Source organism: Melanotaenia boesemani, chromosome 14, assembly GCF_017639745.1.
Source record: "Melanotaenia boesemani isolate fMelBoe1 chromosome 14, fMelBoe1.pri, whole genome shotgun sequence".
NCBI lineage: Eukaryota > Metazoa > Chordata > Actinopteri > Atheriniformes > Melanotaeniidae > Melanotaenia > Melanotaenia boesemani.
The window spans coordinates 20,394,284-20,412,306 of NC_055695.1; the positions used below are offsets into that span (position 1 = coordinate 20,394,284).

General features: G+C 40.2%; 1 protein-coding gene across 1 annotated transcript in view; it reads left to right on the top strand.

Annotated features, from left to right (window-relative positions):
- agbl4 (AGBL carboxypeptidase 4) overlaps window positions 1-18,023 on the top strand; it is a 357,829-nt gene that overhangs the window by 239,118 nt on the left and 100,688 nt on the right. The gene's annotated exons all lie outside the window — the stretch shown is intronic.

Consider the following 18,023-nt stretch of genomic DNA (forward strand, 5'->3'; position numbering starts at 1 on the left):
CATGCATATGGTGCTCCAAGTTTGACTGAATGTGGAAACATGTCACAAAGTAGCTGCGCTGTTAGATATCTATGCCAGGCTCTTAGAGAGGCAGCTGTGTTAGCGAGGGATCCACTGAGATGGAGAGCTGGGGAAAAATAGAGAAACAGATGGTGACGGCAAGGAGGATACAGAGACCCATATGTCTAAAGTATCTGGATGATCTAATATGCTTTGATTAGAATAATGCATATGTGAGGCTCATGAAGGCCCAGTTAATTTAGCAGGTTTACATTACAGCTGTTCCTCAGGTCCTGGGCAGAAGCAAGACTCTCCCATGGTCTTCACTGTTCAGAGGGCAAGCAGAGACAGAAAGGGTGAAGAAGACAAAGGGGGTCAGAAAAAGACTTAATAGCAACCCTCTTCTCAGAAGGAAAAAGAGCGGAGAATTACATATGTACTGTATACCTTACTTTTTAAAATCTTTTTACTTTACTTTTTAACTTTTTTTTTTCTTTTTTTTTTTTTTACCAGGGATACAAACCAAGTAAGGTAAAAACTTCTTTTACAATGGTGCCCTGGCCAAAATGGCAGTAAGGATAACGACAGAAAAAAATAAATAAAAAAATCTGATCTTCAGCTTTTAGAAAGCTTCAGGCAGGGAGTGGTGGTGTCTAACTTTTACTCTTCCTTTTCAGCCGACTCATTTCCACACTTTGGCAAGGTCATCAAAATACTACTGGTGAAATTTGTTGCTTATGATGAGTGTAGTGCCCTTGTGACAAGGAGTAGTATTTGTTTTTTTGTCTAATTTGTGTAGAAGGTTTTGAGACTGGTCTCAGGATATATATTGTATAGTCACTCTGTGCGGTGAGGTTAAATGCACAACTAAATAATTACTGGAGGAATGAATGCTAATTACAAAACCTTCTTTTACTCAGGTATTAATAAAATGTGTTAATTTGTCCAGTTAAAGGGGCTGTTTATTGAAAAATAAAGTGTAAAAGAGCATAAATTCAGTTGAATCTTTTAACTGAATCATAAAAAGTAACTCCTATGCACTAAGCACATTTGCACTATACAGCGGAGTTATATCACTGCCATGTTTGTGCTAAAAACCAAATTACCAAGTGTTATTGTAATTGGACCACACAGTATCAGAAGTAATATCCAATTAGCATTTGCACTTCTCACATACATTTTATCTGGCAAAACTTGCCCACTAGTGGTGAGAAGGTTTGAAGCACATACTTAAAAAATCCACCTTTAAGGTCAGTTCATGACTTCCACATCTGCTTGTGCACAAGGCCTTTTTTATGTAAATGTTATCATCTGTACTGGTTGATGAGAGTAAATGGGCCCTCTCTATGGTCATATGCTTTGCTTATAAGAGGAATTTGTAACTGTACAGACAATGCTTATTGCAATCTTATAATTAGAAATTTTATAAATTCATGGTAGAGTTTGCTTCTTCTTCATTTAGGTTTCATTTAGGTTTCATTTAGGCAAACCTTCTAGTGAGCATGTGTGAAGAACGTCAGCACAGGTGACCCTAATTATGCTATGAAAACAATCAAATGTGGATATGAAAACTATGAATTTGTCTTAACAATTACTATGACATTCCTTTGAATAAATCCTAAAATTTCGAGCTTTTGAAAAGCTTACTGGGCAAAGTGGAACTTGACACCTACAGGGTTCAGTTTTCATCGTCAGAGAGACCTGACAGAAGACAGAAATAGCTTTTAAATATTTCTCTGTGAAAGGATTGCTCCTTTGACTGGTGTGGAGCTCAGTGTGTGTGCTGCGTCAATGATTGCAGGTCATTGTTCAGGCTGTTGTGTGTGGCCTTGAAGAGAGGTCTATTATATCCTTAACTTGGCAGACATATTTTATCCTGCCCTGCTGCTTATTACTATTCATAGTAGGGGAGCAACATGCACACACAGACACTGAACATGGTGAAGGTTATTATGGTAGCTGTGTGAGGAGCAAGTGATGCTTTCAGATCAGGGCCTCTGATAGGGAAACACATTTAGGACATCCTCTCCTTCTACTGGCAGATTAAAGGAGCTTCCACTTCTTTGCTCCCTTTTTCATGTTATCCCTCCACCTATTTAGTTCTCTGCTTATTAAGCTCAACAGCACTCGTTATCTGTTTTTATTTATTAGTTACAAGGTATAACATTTCTGTCATGTTGTTTTACCTTTCATTTTGTATTTTTCCATCGTTTCTATAGTAATCGTTCACTTCTCATTGCCGTCAGGAGGACACAGGGCATGAAAAAACTAATAGGCTCAAGTAGCTTTATAGCATACTGTGTCTTAAGGCCCATTTAAGCTCCTTTCATACGTCGCTGTCCTCATACTTTCATACGTGTTTTGCATTGCCTTAACGTGTTTGTTAAGTCAATTCCTCTACTAGTGGGCAGTGCTAAGTTCAGAGTTCATTCCAGCGAGTCGACATCAGTTTCAGACACCATTCGGCGGCGATAATTATTCGCTATAAAGTTGTTTCCAACCACCCAACATGCCCTAAACATTTGCATATAGTCTTTCTTTGCTTCTGCTCAGCACTTTTGCACACGGCAATTTCTGGCAGTATTGCTCTGTCTTCGGCATCAAGTGACGGATTGCTAAGCTACCTGTTTCTAATGGTGTTCATTAGCAACATTAGATTGATTCACGTTTTAACATGCATTCATACACAACACGTAAATATAATCAAACTGAAGTGAAATTTCAACTTCCGTGCTCTGTTCTAAAGTAAAGAAATGTTATCAAAAACTATATAAACAGTACTTAAAGTTGGTCTTTGGCCCTCAGCGTTTTGAAGGACGAGGTACTACTGTAGCATCCGTTTTTGATACTATGGTGTATAAGGCATCAAAAATGGCTTACAAATTCTGTCTTTGAACGTTGGAAAGGAAGCCGGACGCTTCAGTTTCACAGAACTATCTGGGAAGTCCTTTAAACTGTTTGGAACTGGTCAGGTAGGTTCAATGAATATTTAACAGGTAAGTGGTTAAAGAATTTCTCTGTCAATGTGACAAGCAAAGTTAAACTGAGCTGACCCAAACAGAACCAGTCAGTGAATAGAAAATGGCTTTGTTGATTATTTTTAAATGTTATTATTACTTATTTTTATTTCTTTATCAATTCTGTTCACATTAGTCACTTCAATAGTAAGGACAACACCACTATGTTAATATAAATTAACTATGTTAATTTACTGGTTTAATAAAAAGACTTGTCTGACATGTCTCAGGATAGGGGTTTCATTTCAGGTTGTCAAGGATGCCCCCAGCCTCCCACCCACCCACACACACACACACACACACACACACACATACACACACACACACACACACACACACACACAAACCAATACAGTTTTGCTCTAAGTGCAGATGAAAAGAGAGGCGCAGTGTTCACATCAGACACCACGTCTCCTTACGATTATTTACGGAAATATTATGTACCGTCTGAAAATAAAATCTATCATTTCTGTTCAATTTATGTCCTCAAGTCAGAACATCAGCTTCATCAACTTCTAATCTGAAAAGACATGCAGAGTTGAAGCATTTGTTTCTACATTTTCCAGCTTTTTTCTTGCTTTAAATTTAGGGAAATGGTAAGATGAAAATAGCTGTTGAACAGCAATCCCAGAGCACAAACCCCAGCCACCCCACCACGAAGATGATGTCTGTTACATATGGACTCCACAGAGACAAGGGCAGGTTAACTATCTTTATTATTAAGACAGAACACAAGGTGAAGGTCTTACTTGGACAGGACTGAAGGAGGGACAGGAGCCAGGAACGGAGAAGGGGTGAGTCCATGTAGTATGCAGGGTTAAGGTCCGACAGGGAGTGACTGTGGTGCTGGTGTATATAAGGACTGGTGAGTCAATGGGGGACAGGTGTGACAGGTTGGGTTGATTGGAGAGCTGGGATCAGGGACAGGTGTGGAGGATCAGGGGAGTGCTGGAGGAGTGGCAGTACAGACTGTGACAATGTCGGACCCACCCAGAGGGCGGCCGAGGAAAGCCCCAGCCAGTGCCCCCTGTGGGCATAGGCCTTGACGGGCCAAGATTAGCAGTCGTCGACCCCACTAGGCACCGGCCATCCAAGGCGGCCAGAGCAAAGAGTCCAGACCCCAAAAGCCCATAAGTGCCCCCACCAGCAATGTGTGTGATCCTGGCCAGTGCCTTTTTGCTTGCTCATTTACCTTCGCAGCTGAGTCAAGTGAGGGTACAACATCAAAACACAATTTGGGGGGGGGGGATTTCAGAAAAACTGAAACTAAAGTATCACTGTTATTACACTACTATAGATCTATATCAATACAAACGTTAGCAATATTATCAATATTTGGATTGAGCCACAAACCACTAATACCTTTTCCTTTTTGAAGTACTGACAGTAAACCACAGAACTGGTTCATTTTTTTTTCAAAAACAAGTAATTGTATTTTTAACGAAGACATGAATAGTTTCTAAAGTATTTTTATACTTTACTTGTAGCATAATATACATATAAGAAAGGGAAAAAAAAAAAAACAGCATTTCTCCCCCCACCCCCTTTCTCATTTCACACACGCTCCCACACACAGACCCACTCAAACCTCACTCGGCCCTCTTTAATTGGACACTTGAGCAGCGCACAACTGCATCTGGCTCCTGTTGAACACAGCCTGACATTTCAGACTGCTGACCTTTCCAGCCCCGCCACAACTAAATAATGATTAGTCCTGGCAACTGTTTCACCACAGCACTGTGCATGTACACATAACACACACTCAGAGGTGCAAACTGCACAAAACAGAACAACAAAAACACCTGCACTGAAGCCTTTGTCTTTTCACAGTGAGAAAATGGGGTTGCAGACATTGATTTAAGAGGCCATTGTCATTCTTTTGGTTTATCGATTAGATTGTCCTTTTCCATATCTGCAGTCAGCACCCAATAATGTGTTGTTCCAAATTAACTCTGCTTGCCTCTGTTTAGTTTCTCCTTTCCCCTTTATGCACGCTCAGCATACAGTGGAAAAAAGGTCAATCATATTCATGAGATCTGTGCAGATTTGAGAAGATGGTTGTGTCTTGAGTGCGTGTGTGCTACCGTACCCGCACTTTTTTAGGTCTGTGCACAGAAGCGTGCAGCTATTGTGTCTAAAGCTATGAAGCAGTATGGAGATAATAAGCAGTTCTCAGATCTCTCCTCTGACTTTCTTCTTTTTCACTCTATCACTCCTCTCTTTGTGTCTCCATTTCCCTGCTGTCTTTACCAGAGTGGAATAGAAATGTTCTTCATTAAAGTCCATCTTTTTACAGACATTGCCCATGTTTCATGCTTTGCTTTCTCCAGACAAACCCACTGAACATATATCTGTGGTCAGAGGTCACCTTTTGTAGTCAGTCTCTGGGTTAAAGATGCACAGATACATCTTTCTGTCTGCCCAGTAAAAGCACTTACATTTTCTCACTTTCTAATACAGAGTGCAGATATAAGAACTAACATCTCACTTCTAACAATAAGAACCCACTTCTGTTCGTTAAGAGACTACAGCATGTAGTACATGCTGTTCCAGCAGAATTGCACGTCTTGCTGGGGCCTTTTTCATGGTCTGTTTGAACTGCACCAGCTTAGCTTCGAACAGCTAAGGCCAAATGTTTTACATTTCCAACTTTTTTACATTCAACTGCCAGCGCATCAACAGTGGTTCTCTGAGCTGAAAGACCCTTGTTAATGAGGGGGTGGGAATGACACACAGCAGCTTAAGGAGTCCAGCATCACTCCTGGCCTTGTATGTTGGCATTGTTCAAGAGCACAACGTGAGCAGAACTTTTCATTAAGTTACACATCTGAAGCATATCAAACATTCATTTCATTTGTGGGCTTGTGTGGAGACTCAAATGGATAAGATCCTCTTTAAACTCATCCACTGTGCAGTTAAAAAAATGTTAGATAGCTTGGAAGCTCATATAAGCTTTGGTAGGATATAACAGAAAGCTTACACCTGACATCAACTGATCATCAAGAGCAATGTGCTGGAAAAAAAACTTGTTATTCTCATAGACTGTCGGCAGCCACTGGCTTTAGATTTGCTGCAAATATGGTTGTTGTTGTTTGCAGCTGTTAGTTCTGACAAACTCCTTGCACCCTCCGCTCTGCTGATGTTCCAGATGTTTAATCAAACAGCTTTCATTTGGATGAACTATTTTGAGTTCCCCTGAAAAGTTTGCTGTCAACCTTACTTTTGGATTAACACTGACTTGCTCCAAAATGGTGTTAGGCATGACTGTGTTGGAGTAGTTTAACAAATATGAGTTGTACTAAATGAGCACTAACCCTGACAGCTGCCCAGATTGTTCTGTAAATCAAACCATCTATGAGGTACCTTCCTGGAAAAATCTTCTGTCAAAGATGTATTCTGCAGATCTGATAAAACTGATTCTGAAACATCATTCACTCCAGCCTGTTTAAAGATTAACATTGTTGACTTTCACAGCATCTAAACCTTGTCTGATACTGCCAGGATATGAAGATGATGGGTCAGAGCTCTCGTTCCTTCTTCTATCATGATTGTCATGAATCACAAAAAAATATACTGCCATGCAAAGTAACACGGGCAAAGCATCAGACTGCGATCTAAGGGTCAGACCAGTACTGATGCTTCCTTAATCTTAACCTTTATTGTATTTATGTTGCACTATTTTTTACAAGTGAAAGCATACGTACAATATTTGTACTGATTGCCAGAATCATAATTATTATAACACAAGGTATTTTGGAAACAAAGTCAGAATTTCAGTGTTTAATTTGTAAAAAAAAGTAAGCATTGTAGGATGTGGTGATATAAAACATCTGAATGCAGACTACAGCTAATTGCATACTCCTTATCCCACCCACCACAATAATGTACTTGTGTGGAATCAGCACTTGGTCTATCTCACCTTTTGCATAATACGTGTCAGAAAACACCAGAGTTTGTTATGAATTAACTTTGAATTTAATAGTTTGAGGCATAAATGTGAGGTCAGCAGAGTTTTCTTTTTAATTTGCACAATATACCAGCCTAGTCTTCTCTCCATTATTTAATAGCATCCATCTCAGATAAGATTCTCCAAGCACCCAGCCAAAAAAATACAGTAATACATCATGCATTTATGTCTTTGTTGTTGTGGCGCTATTGTGCTGAATAGCATGTATTTTTCTTGGTTCTTGCAAATACTGTGGGGCTCTTTCATTGTATTTGTAGGAGTAGTCTCTCCCTCCCTCTGAATCCTGCAAAACTCTTGCCTTATGGGATAGAGACTCTTTGAATGGATGCCATTTTAACTTTACTTTTGTGTCAGAACATTAATCTTTCTTTTCTTATACTTGCAGATAAATGAAAGTTAACCCTCTTGGGCGTATCATCTGCTTCTTTGTTCTGTAAAATTTCATTGGCTGATCTTTATCCACCAGACCAATTCTCCTTTGAGTTAGACTGAAACATAAGAAATGTATATTTATTCATTGAGCTCTCATTTTGCTCCCATTTACTCCCATCTTTCCATAACCACATGATTTAGAGTTGAGAAACAAAGATCTGTTCAAGTTAATTGCAGTTTTGTCTGCACACAAATCTTTAGGACCCTTTAGCCATGCTCACTGCATTTGTCTGAAATGTTAATTATGTCTCCTTTTAGAGACGAGAAAAGTATTTAATCCCCATTTTTTCCCAGTTGGTAACACTGCAGCACTACTCAGAAGACATTACTTTATTAAGTACTCGTTTTAATTCTTTGGAGCTTCTTGGACTTTGTCACACCAGCATCATGTGGCATTAAGATTGTTTTATTCCCACTGCAACTTGCAGACTGCAGGACAAAAAACAATATTTGTACAAAACATCTGTCAAAGGCTGAAAAGTCAACCAGTATGGGAGTTTGTTGTTACCAACCATAGCTGGTGTGCATACCAAAACTGATAGTTCAATCAGTGCAAGGTTGACTGGATTATAGGATGTGGAAATGCAGAGGTGCACATGATTTTCCGCCTCTACAAAGAACAAAAAAACAGAACATTTATTTGTTTAAAAAAAAAAACAACTATTAGGCTTTTGTGTAAATGAGCAGCTGTGAAAACAACACTTGCCCTAATTATATCCTTTCTTGGTAAATTTGCATATTTTATCTCCCTCCTCCTCATTATGGGGGACCATGCTTCCATTTTGATGTGGTTAAAATAAAACACATAAAACAAAGAAAGAAAAAGATGAAGGATGGGTGGGAGGAAAGTGAGGGGTATGCTGGCCGCCTCATATTGACTATTTTCCAGTTGATTTTGTTGAAGGCTTCTCAGCAGCGTAGCTAAATAAGCGGCAGCATGCTAATGAATGGAGACTGAGTGTGATAATTTGCCAGACAAAGAACTGAGGACTGTGAGAAATAGGAGTCAGAGGGGAGGGAGGAGGAAGGGGGAGCCAGGGGCAGCACATTACTGAAAATATTTATAAAAATGTTTGTCACCAAACAATTATTTAACACCTGTCTCCAGTCTACACTGATGGTTCTTTTTTGTCAAGCCTATATTCATAATGCTTAAAGTAAATATTCCCAGTGTTGCAAATATGGTAATTTCATGCACTGTACACACAGTCAGCCATGTGTTTCATGATTTTCCATGCAAAATAGGGGGAGAGAGGGGGACAGAAAGCGCTTAACTCAGAGGACACCAAAATGACAACATATTGTAGAGGCGCAGACTGTCCGTCCTCTTTCTAAAAGGACGATGTGAGTGAGGAAGTAAACAGTCTGTGAGCAGGCTGTGGGCTCTGAGATTATTTCTTTGTCACCAGCAGAGCCACCAGTGTTGCTAAGCACTACTGTGGAGAAAATCCTCCTAGAGAGGACTGATTGGATTTTTGTTCCAGGGAGCCTTTTGTGTTAGTAGCATAGGGACTAGATAATAGAGGTTGATGCCACTCAGTCTGTGTGTTATGGCTGGTGGATTGAGTTTTTTGACTCGTGTGTGTGTGTGTGTGGGTGAGTGTGTGGGTGTGTATGTGTAAAGGGGGGAGGACAGTGTCTATACTATATTTGGGTATTTTGCGCTGTCACTGCCGTGGAGACTTACGTCTCTTATGTTTTCTGGGAAGTCTGCTAACATTAACCCCTTTCTAATTTATACAACTTTATAATAAAGTTGAAAAAGACATTGCCAGAAAAGTACTCCTGGTAAGGTCATCAGCCTTTCCCTGTATGTCCCTCAGTCCTTCTGTTAGATCTGGTGCAGAATATGTTGAAATGTGTATGTAAAAATAGGAAAATATAAATTCTTTTAGAGTAATTTTCCTTCTAACTGCTCTGCTCTCACAGGTCCCACTAGGTTCAGAGCAACTGCTCATGTCTCTTAAAAAAAAAACTCTCTACATCACACACCAAAGGCTGTTCAATCAGGGAAATCTTCAGCTCATTATGGCCTTCTGCAGTATTGTGTAAAAGTGTGTGACTTTGTACTGACATCTAATGGAGACCAAGGAATGACACAAATAGATTTTTGTACAGACCAATCACAGAAATCTGGCAGTTAAAGTGGACATTTGACAGGAATGTATACTGAAAAGCTAATGTTGCTTGGATTTCAGCTTTTTTAAATATATGTTATTTCTTGAAAAATCAATTGTTGCTGAGGCAGAGTAGACATGAACTAATCCTAACATGTGTCTCAGGCCATGCAGCAGCTGTACTGGAAGGTTTTGAGAAGTAGTAGTAAACTGTGTTTACTGTCGTAGCATCAGCTGGCCACCTACGTCTGGAAAGCAGAGGAAATGCAAGATCTGTGACAGATTTTATCACAGTCAAAGCAGGAATTAAAGGAGAAAATTTTTCCTGAATGAAGAAGACTGCTAGTATTTATTTAATCGTTTATTTAAAAGTAAAGCATTACTTGAGAGATATTTAACTTGCACCTGTAGTCATAGTGTAACCTAAATAAAAAAACGTGACTGCACACATGAAATGGATTTTATAATAGGTCTACATTGGTTTACATAACCGTTTTCAAGCATAAACAGGTGCTTTTGCACAATTTAAACTGGGTTTATGTGCCAGAGATGGAGAGCAGATTCAACATATAAGTATGATCAGCATAGAAGTCAAAAAGATGTGTGGAATTGCCTTTATTGTACTGAAGAGACCAAAAACAGAACTGGCAGAAAAATGAACTTGTAAGACAACTGCTGATTCTTGCTGTGCTTTTTGTAGACACAGCAGCTTCACCAACACTTTGTATTAAGCTCAGAATCCATCTTAGCCTCCTCCAAGTGTACAGTAAGCTGCAGTACTGATTCTGTGAAGGGATTTGAGATCAGACATCTTGCATGTCCTTGACTACAGTGTGTGTGGGTATGTGTCCGGCCAGTTGGTGGTCAAATAAAGGCCGTTAGTTGTGAAATCACTTTGCCCCTCCACATGACCCTGCCCCCCATTATTTGATCCCCACCCCATCCCATCCACACATGTCCCCTATCCCCCTAGTGAGGAGCGAGCTGCCGGTTGGCCTGGGTTTTATCTGCTATTATCTGTCAGATGCTGTGCACCTGTGAGCCGGGCCGCCCACAGCATGACGGGTCGTTGTGAACGCTGGTCCAATCCCAGCGGCTCCCTGCTGTCAGCGACAGCAGCATTGAGAAGTTCTCCGGATACCTCCATCTCTGTCTGACAGCCACCCTGGAGGAAAGGGTAAGAAAAGCACAGGGAAGAGAAGGAAAAGAGGAAAAATACCATTAAGATGAGCTGTATTTCCATACAGCAAAGCCTGCCCACCAGCCATGTGCTGCTGCTCACCTGGCTGCCAGATAAGTGGAGATTAGAGGAAAGGAGACGGTAGAAAAGGTATTAGAGGAATAAAAAAAAATCTTTCTGAAACCCAGGGACAGCCTTGATACTTTTAGGATTTCTTATGTCGTGTCTGACATTTGATGCAGACACAGAAAGGGCATGAGACAGACAATGATAGAAGCTGTTGTTCCACTGATGCATTTTTTCATGTATTTTTACTTGTTTGCTCCCTGCAGTCTATTTTCTCAAGTGTTAAATTACACTTTTGCGAGTTTCCTATCTAGTTAGCTGAGGATAAAAGTCTGGTGACACTGGTAAAATCAATACAGGTCAGCAGCAGGAGGTAAAGTGGCCCTAATGAACTGAATTGACTACTGCTGAAATATGATCAGTATTTCTCTGAAGGTCATTATGTTCCTTATAAAGAAGATCAATGTCTCTGTGGTGGATCACTGGGCATGCACAGCGTGATGGCAGGGCCAGCGCTGCAACTATTGTAAATACTTAATGAGGGATTTATTCACAATAATGTTTTCCACTGTGTATGTTTGTGCCTCATGCGTGTCTCTCTTTTAGTCAAAGGTCTATTTTCAGGCCCTGCAGCATCAGTAACTGATGTGCGTGTATGAGGCAATGCTGTTCATTTCATGGGCTATCACTTTTTAAATTGGTGAATGCTTTCTTCATGGTTGATTAGGAATTCGTGCAAAGCTAATTAAGAGGAATAATAAGAGAAAGTCTGGTGAGATGCCTCCAACCAAAGTAGAAAAACAGACAGTAGACAGTTGTGGTTGATAGTGTGTTGACCATAAAGACATATGTGTCTGTTTGAGCCTGTAATCTTGAAACCAGACTTCATGTTGCTAGGTGTTACTCTGAACTTACACCATCAGTCCAGAAAGTTCCTTGTATGATTCTCCATCCTGCCTGTCCAGTGATGGGCTTTGTCTCTCCGTTGTGTCTGCTGTCTGAATGCTGCTATACAGGCTGCCTGCCTGTCATGCCAACAATCATCACGCACACACCTGTGCTAGCATCTGTCTGTTGTGCAGATGGAAACAGGTGCTGCCTTTACACTAACCACATGCCATCAATGTAATGCATACATCCAAACACTGGAGACATTTTTTAGCAAAACAGCACAACCTTTTTTTTTAAACTTGTCTATTTCACATTCAGTACATACATACATTTACAGGTCAAAAGCATAAAGAGGTTGTTAACTTCAACTGTCTACCCATCTTGTCTGTAACACTTCACGATTCCAAGCGCAACCCTGCAATGATGACGTGTGTACCCGCAGTCTAATTCCATCATCAGCATCATTACTGCTATTATCCAGTGTCTCCCTTTAATGCAGGCTAATGGATGACCAATAAAGATAGATGAGCCTGGCAGTGTGGAGCTAATAGGCAGGACATGATGTCTGGCTTCAGTCCTGACTCGAGCCTTTAGCCAATCAACTTCTCTTGCTGATAAAACCGCCAAAATATTATCAAGAGTTATCCCTCATTTTTTAATGATGGCTGTATCATCAGGTAATTAGCATGCCGATAGCTTAGGACAAAATCAGAGCAGGTTTTGTGCGCTTGACTAATTATCGAAAACTGAGCAGTCTGGGGTTATTCAATAAATAGCAGCTGTGGCTTTAATTCTCATAACGGTGGAAAAATCAACACTCGAAAAAGGGCAAACAGCTTCTAAATTATATTTCAGGTTTCTTCTATTTATTAGCATTTTGGAAAGGTCACCTAATGTTTAATATAATTACTGCTATCCCCTTCCCTAAATATATGCATATATTAAAAAATGTGCATGTATATGAGCACACGACTGGTCAAAGATTTGGATAAAGTTACCCATTGGATTAATGGAAAAGTTCAAACTTTTGTCTGGTACTGTTAAAAGAGAAATGTTACATGTTAATTATAAATAATAAAGTTTCTTTATTGTTAATAATTGTCCATTTGTAACATTAATTAGAAAAAAATAACCATGTTCTTCCCCAGGCCTCTTCTTTTAAATCAAACTAAACAGTAAACTCCACTTCTATTCCTAGTAGTTACATTTATATATGTATATATATATATATATATATATATATATATATATATATATATATATATATATATATATATATATAAAAATTATAATTATGGAATATTTTTAAATCTTATTTCTTTATTTTGAGTTATGGAATTTACATAATCTTGCTGGACCTGACTGGAGGGGACAGAAGAGCTGCCAGATGACTTCCCAAAACAAACCTTTCTGCTCAGATTGAATCAAGATTAGTTGCCACATAAACCACTAAAATGGAGAACTTTAGTACAAAGGGAAAAAGTGTTATCACTAAAATTGATTGTTGTGTTCTTTGGTCATAGCTGGAAAAATCAGCACACATTTGTAATTAATTTTTATGGAATTTTTGGCATGTGTACATTAGCTATCACATCCCTGTATTGGTTAAGTCAGTGAGCTCTTGTTCATGGCAAACCTATAAGGGCATCATACACTGAACCCCGAAATCGCAATGAAAATGGAAAAACAGACAGACAACTGCATCTGCCACCGCCCACTGTGAAGCTCGCAGAGAAATGCCAGCAAAGTCAACATGTAAGTGGCAACGCATATTATATTATATTATATTATATTATATTATATTATATTATATTATATTATATTATATTATATTATATTATATTATATTATATTATATTATGTCTTAGTTCTGGGTAGCTATTAGAATTTTTAGCATGCTTAATCACATGAAAGTTTTGCTATTAATTACACATCACGATTGTTATGCAGAAAATGTTCTTTTCCTTTAAAAGTACTGCTATATGAAGAAAGTGCAATAACTTGGTTTACAAGCATTTAACAAATAAACAGCTTTTAGCAGCAGTTTTCTCTTTACTCGGAAACAAGTAAGATATTTCTTATAAATCTCGTCTTAAATATTGATGTAATATATATGACAAAGAAGGGTGAAAATTTCAGGATTCACTAACTAAAAGGTAAAAAGTCAGCAGGATGAGTTTAAAGCTGTGTGAAGCTGCTTTTCCTCTACATACAGAAGAAACAATATTGGATGAATAGCAGCCATCGGGTGAACAGACAAAAAGCAGAATTAGAATCTCACAGCTTCTAAATGGTGAGGTGAGATAAATATTCACAATATGCACAATAACTTCCATCCATGCACTTTTAGTGGTAAATTATCCAGATTTCTTGCCTATAAATTCTCTAACTTTGCATTCTTATCTTGACTGTTCACCTTAACCTCTTGCGTCTGCACCCTAAGGTACCGGGAGTTAAGTTAAGTTAACATCCGGTTTTACTGTTGTAACATCAGGTCTTTAAATGTAACCATAAAATGTGTGGTATGCACAGAAAGTCCAGAATCTCAGCTAACAGCTCAGTAAAACCATTTATGACCACCAAACACAGTTAAGACAACAAACAGGTAACAGACCAGGTCCACAAAGTCTGAAAAATATGTAAAACAAATTATGTATCCCCATGTCCATGGCATGAACCCGGACAAATGACACCTCTACTGAAAGCACACATCTCACAAAAAAGGAACTCTTTTCCTCATCTCATTCTAAAACTGTTCAGTAGCATCTCATTATGAGCAAGATTCAGCAAACCAGAAGCAAAAGAAGGCACAATTTATGTTTCACGTTTGTAAAATCCATCCATCCATCTACCCATTTTCTGCCGCTTATCCGGAGTCGGGTCATGGGGGCAGCTGCCTAAGCAGGTAAACCCAGATTTCCCTCTTCCCAGCCACATTCACCAGCTCATCCGGAGGGATCCCGAGGCGTTCCCAGGCCAACCGAGAGATGTAGTCCGTCCAGCGTGTCCTAGGTCTTCCCCAGGGGCCTCTTTCCGGTGGTATGTTCCAGGAACACCTCACCAGGGAGGCGTCCAGGAGGCATCCTAACCACATGCCCGAGCCACCTCATCTGGCTCCTCTTGATGTGGAGGAGAAGCGGCTCTACTCTGAGCCCCTCCCGGATCACCAAGCTTCTCACCCTATCTCTAAGGGAGAGCCCGGCCACCCTGCGGAGAAAACTCATTTCGGCCGCTTGTATTCACGATCTTGTTCTTTCGGTCACTACCCACAGCTCATGACCATAGGTGAGAGTAGGAACGTAGATCGATTGGTAAATCGAGAGCTTTGCTCCCACTCCATCCTTTCCTCACTCGTGAACAAGACCCCGAGATATGTAAACTCCTCCACTTGGGGCAGGACCCTATTGCAGACCCGGAGAGAGCACTCCACCCTTTTCCGGCTGAGGATCATGGTCTCGGACTTGGAGGTGCTGATTCTCATCCCAGCCACTTCACACTCGGCTGCGAATCGCTCCAGTGAGAGCTGAAGATCATGGCCCGATGAAGCCAACAGAACCACGTCATCCGCAAAAAGCAGAGACCCAATCCTGAGGCCACCGAACCGGATCCCCTCGACACCTCGGCTGCGCCTAGAAATTCTGTCCATAAAGGTTATGAACAGAATCGGTGACAGAGGACAGCCTTGGTGGAGTCCAACCCGCACTGGAAACGATTCTGATTTACTGCCAGCAATGCGGACCAAGCTCTGACACCGGTCGTACAGAGACCGGACAGCTCGTACAAGCGAGTCCGGCACTTCATTCCTTCCGGAGTACCCCCCACAGGAGTCCCCAGGGAACACGGTCAAATGCCTTCTCCAAATCCACAAAACACATGTAGATTGGTTGGGCAAACTCCCATGCCCCCTCAAAGACCCCGAAGAGGGTGTAGAGCTGGTCCACTGTTCCATGACCGGGAGGAAAACCCCACTGCTCCTCCTCAATCCGAGATTCGACTATCCGACAGACCCTCCTCTCAAGCACCCCTGAATAGACCTTACCGGGGAGGCTGAGGAGTGTGATCCCCCTGTAGTTGGAGCACACCCTCCGGTCCCCCTTTTTAAAGAGGGGGGACCACCACCCCAGTCTGCCAGTCCAGGGGGACTGTCCCCGATGTCCACACGACGTTTGTAAAACATAATCCGAAAACATGTCTTACCTTTGCTGTCTTGCTTCAAAACTTATATCCACCAGGATAAAACCGCACTTAGTTTAAAAAAACAAACAAAAGAAACTTTAAAAAAAAGCTTGTGCTTTGGGGGCATTGTCTCACTCAGAATCACAATTTTCTGCCAAGTAGCATGGGTTTAATTGGACAAAGTGTCGGTTATTTTTCTTCCTACTTAATTGGCAGACAGAAAACTTCTCTCCATTTTTATAAACCCGCTTTCTCCTGTTTGTTTAGCCTACATCAGACGCACCATTGCAGCAGCACCACTGCAGCACTCCAGCGAAACATGGAGATAAAGGGCTTAACATCCGATAAAATAATTAATAGTGTTGATTAATGAATGCGTTAATGCGATAATAACCCATTAACATGCCCAGCCCAAAAAATTACTCCAATAGCCAATAATTTTCATTAAAATTCTCGTATAATCTCACCACAAAAGGGTATATCTATTTTACAGCCAATAAGTAGACAACAGAGGGGCGGAAAACGAGTTTGGGTCGATAGCAACAACCCCACACCCCCGTGTAGGGGCTCATGGTGAGCATCAGATGATGGAAGGCATCTTGAGAGGTACATCATCAGAGCCAGGCGCAGATGACTGCAAAGGGACTTTATTAAGGTCACCTCCAGTGCCAGATCTCTAAGGCAGTCTAGAAATGGAATACACAAAATTGTACATAGAGGTAAAAAATACACCTGCTTTTTGGAATATCTCCCTGCCGAGTAAACAAGGAACACAAATCTGCAGTAGCTCAATGCAGTTTAAGAGTCTGATTTATTTCTGTGCTTTTTCTAAACTGACATGTCATCATTCCTGTTAATAAAAACCTATTGGGCCTCATTCACCAACCATTCTTACGAACAAATTTGCTCTTAAATCTTACTGACAAATATTTTATAAAAATTGTGGCATTCACCAAAATCTAAAGACGGATATAATCCTACCACTGGTCTTCCTAAAACCATCGGTGCAAAAAACTGCACACACACCAGATCTGTTCCCTCAACCACAATAATATTACTCCATAAATATCCAAGTCACCTGTGACTCCCAGATCTACCTGCTGAATGTGGTCATTAACAATTAAAATTTACTACAAGTGTCTTTTTATTATAATAATTACTTTTATTAAGAAATCAAGGTTATTTCTGGGTTAACACCTGTCAGACTCGCCTCAGCCATCAGGTGCACCACTCGCTCCGTAGGTAAACCGCATCTTAAAATGATGCCACAGCAGGTGGAAATTTGCCTTACAAACTGTAGCTGGTACAGTATGCTATGTAATGAAATTTTTTTCTACAGTGTACCACTTCCCCCTTTAGCCATGACGCCGCAAGGATATGCATCTTGATGTGCTCATGGGACCAGACTGCTGTCCAAGTTCAGGAGTAATTAATGATCTGTTTGTATATAAAGCAGTTTTTATATAATTTGAAGCTCACCGTGTAGTTATTTATGATCAAGTAAACACTTTGAAAATGAGGAAAATCAGGTTTCTTTGCACATCTTTATTATTACTTTTTGTTTTCATTAGTCAGTTTGTCATTCTGTGTCTCCTCTGTTTGCACTCCACTAGTAAGTCATGACATTGTAAGACCATTTCTGGGGCGTTTACCTATGCAAAGTAGGGCCGGCTGGTCCGTTCTTTCAACTTATTAAGAGAGATTGGTCTTCACCAATCTAAAAGGAAGGATACAAATAATTCCATGGTCTACAAACATGTTAATGAATCTATCGGAGGGTTTTTGTAAACTTCTCAAGTACAACTTAAGAATAAATTTAAGAAAATATTGGTGAAAAAGGCCTATTCTCCTTTTCCACTGCAAACATTTTGACATGTCATATTGGGATATTTGCAAGTCTGTTATTATTAATAACTGAATTTAGTTTACTGGTTCATGGTTCATTGGGACACTAGTGAGGATTGCACAATCATCGTTAATAATTCCACCTGTGCTTTTCCTGCTGCAACATGTCACAGCGCATGCTTTTTAAAATGTTTGTTAGGCTCCACTTTAGCAAGAAGTTTATGAAGATGTCAGTTAAGGACATCCTAATACTTATGAGAAGGTGTCCAATTACACAAGTGTTGTAATTTGAATGTCTGAGAGCATGTGACTCCACTTTAAGTGAATGCCAT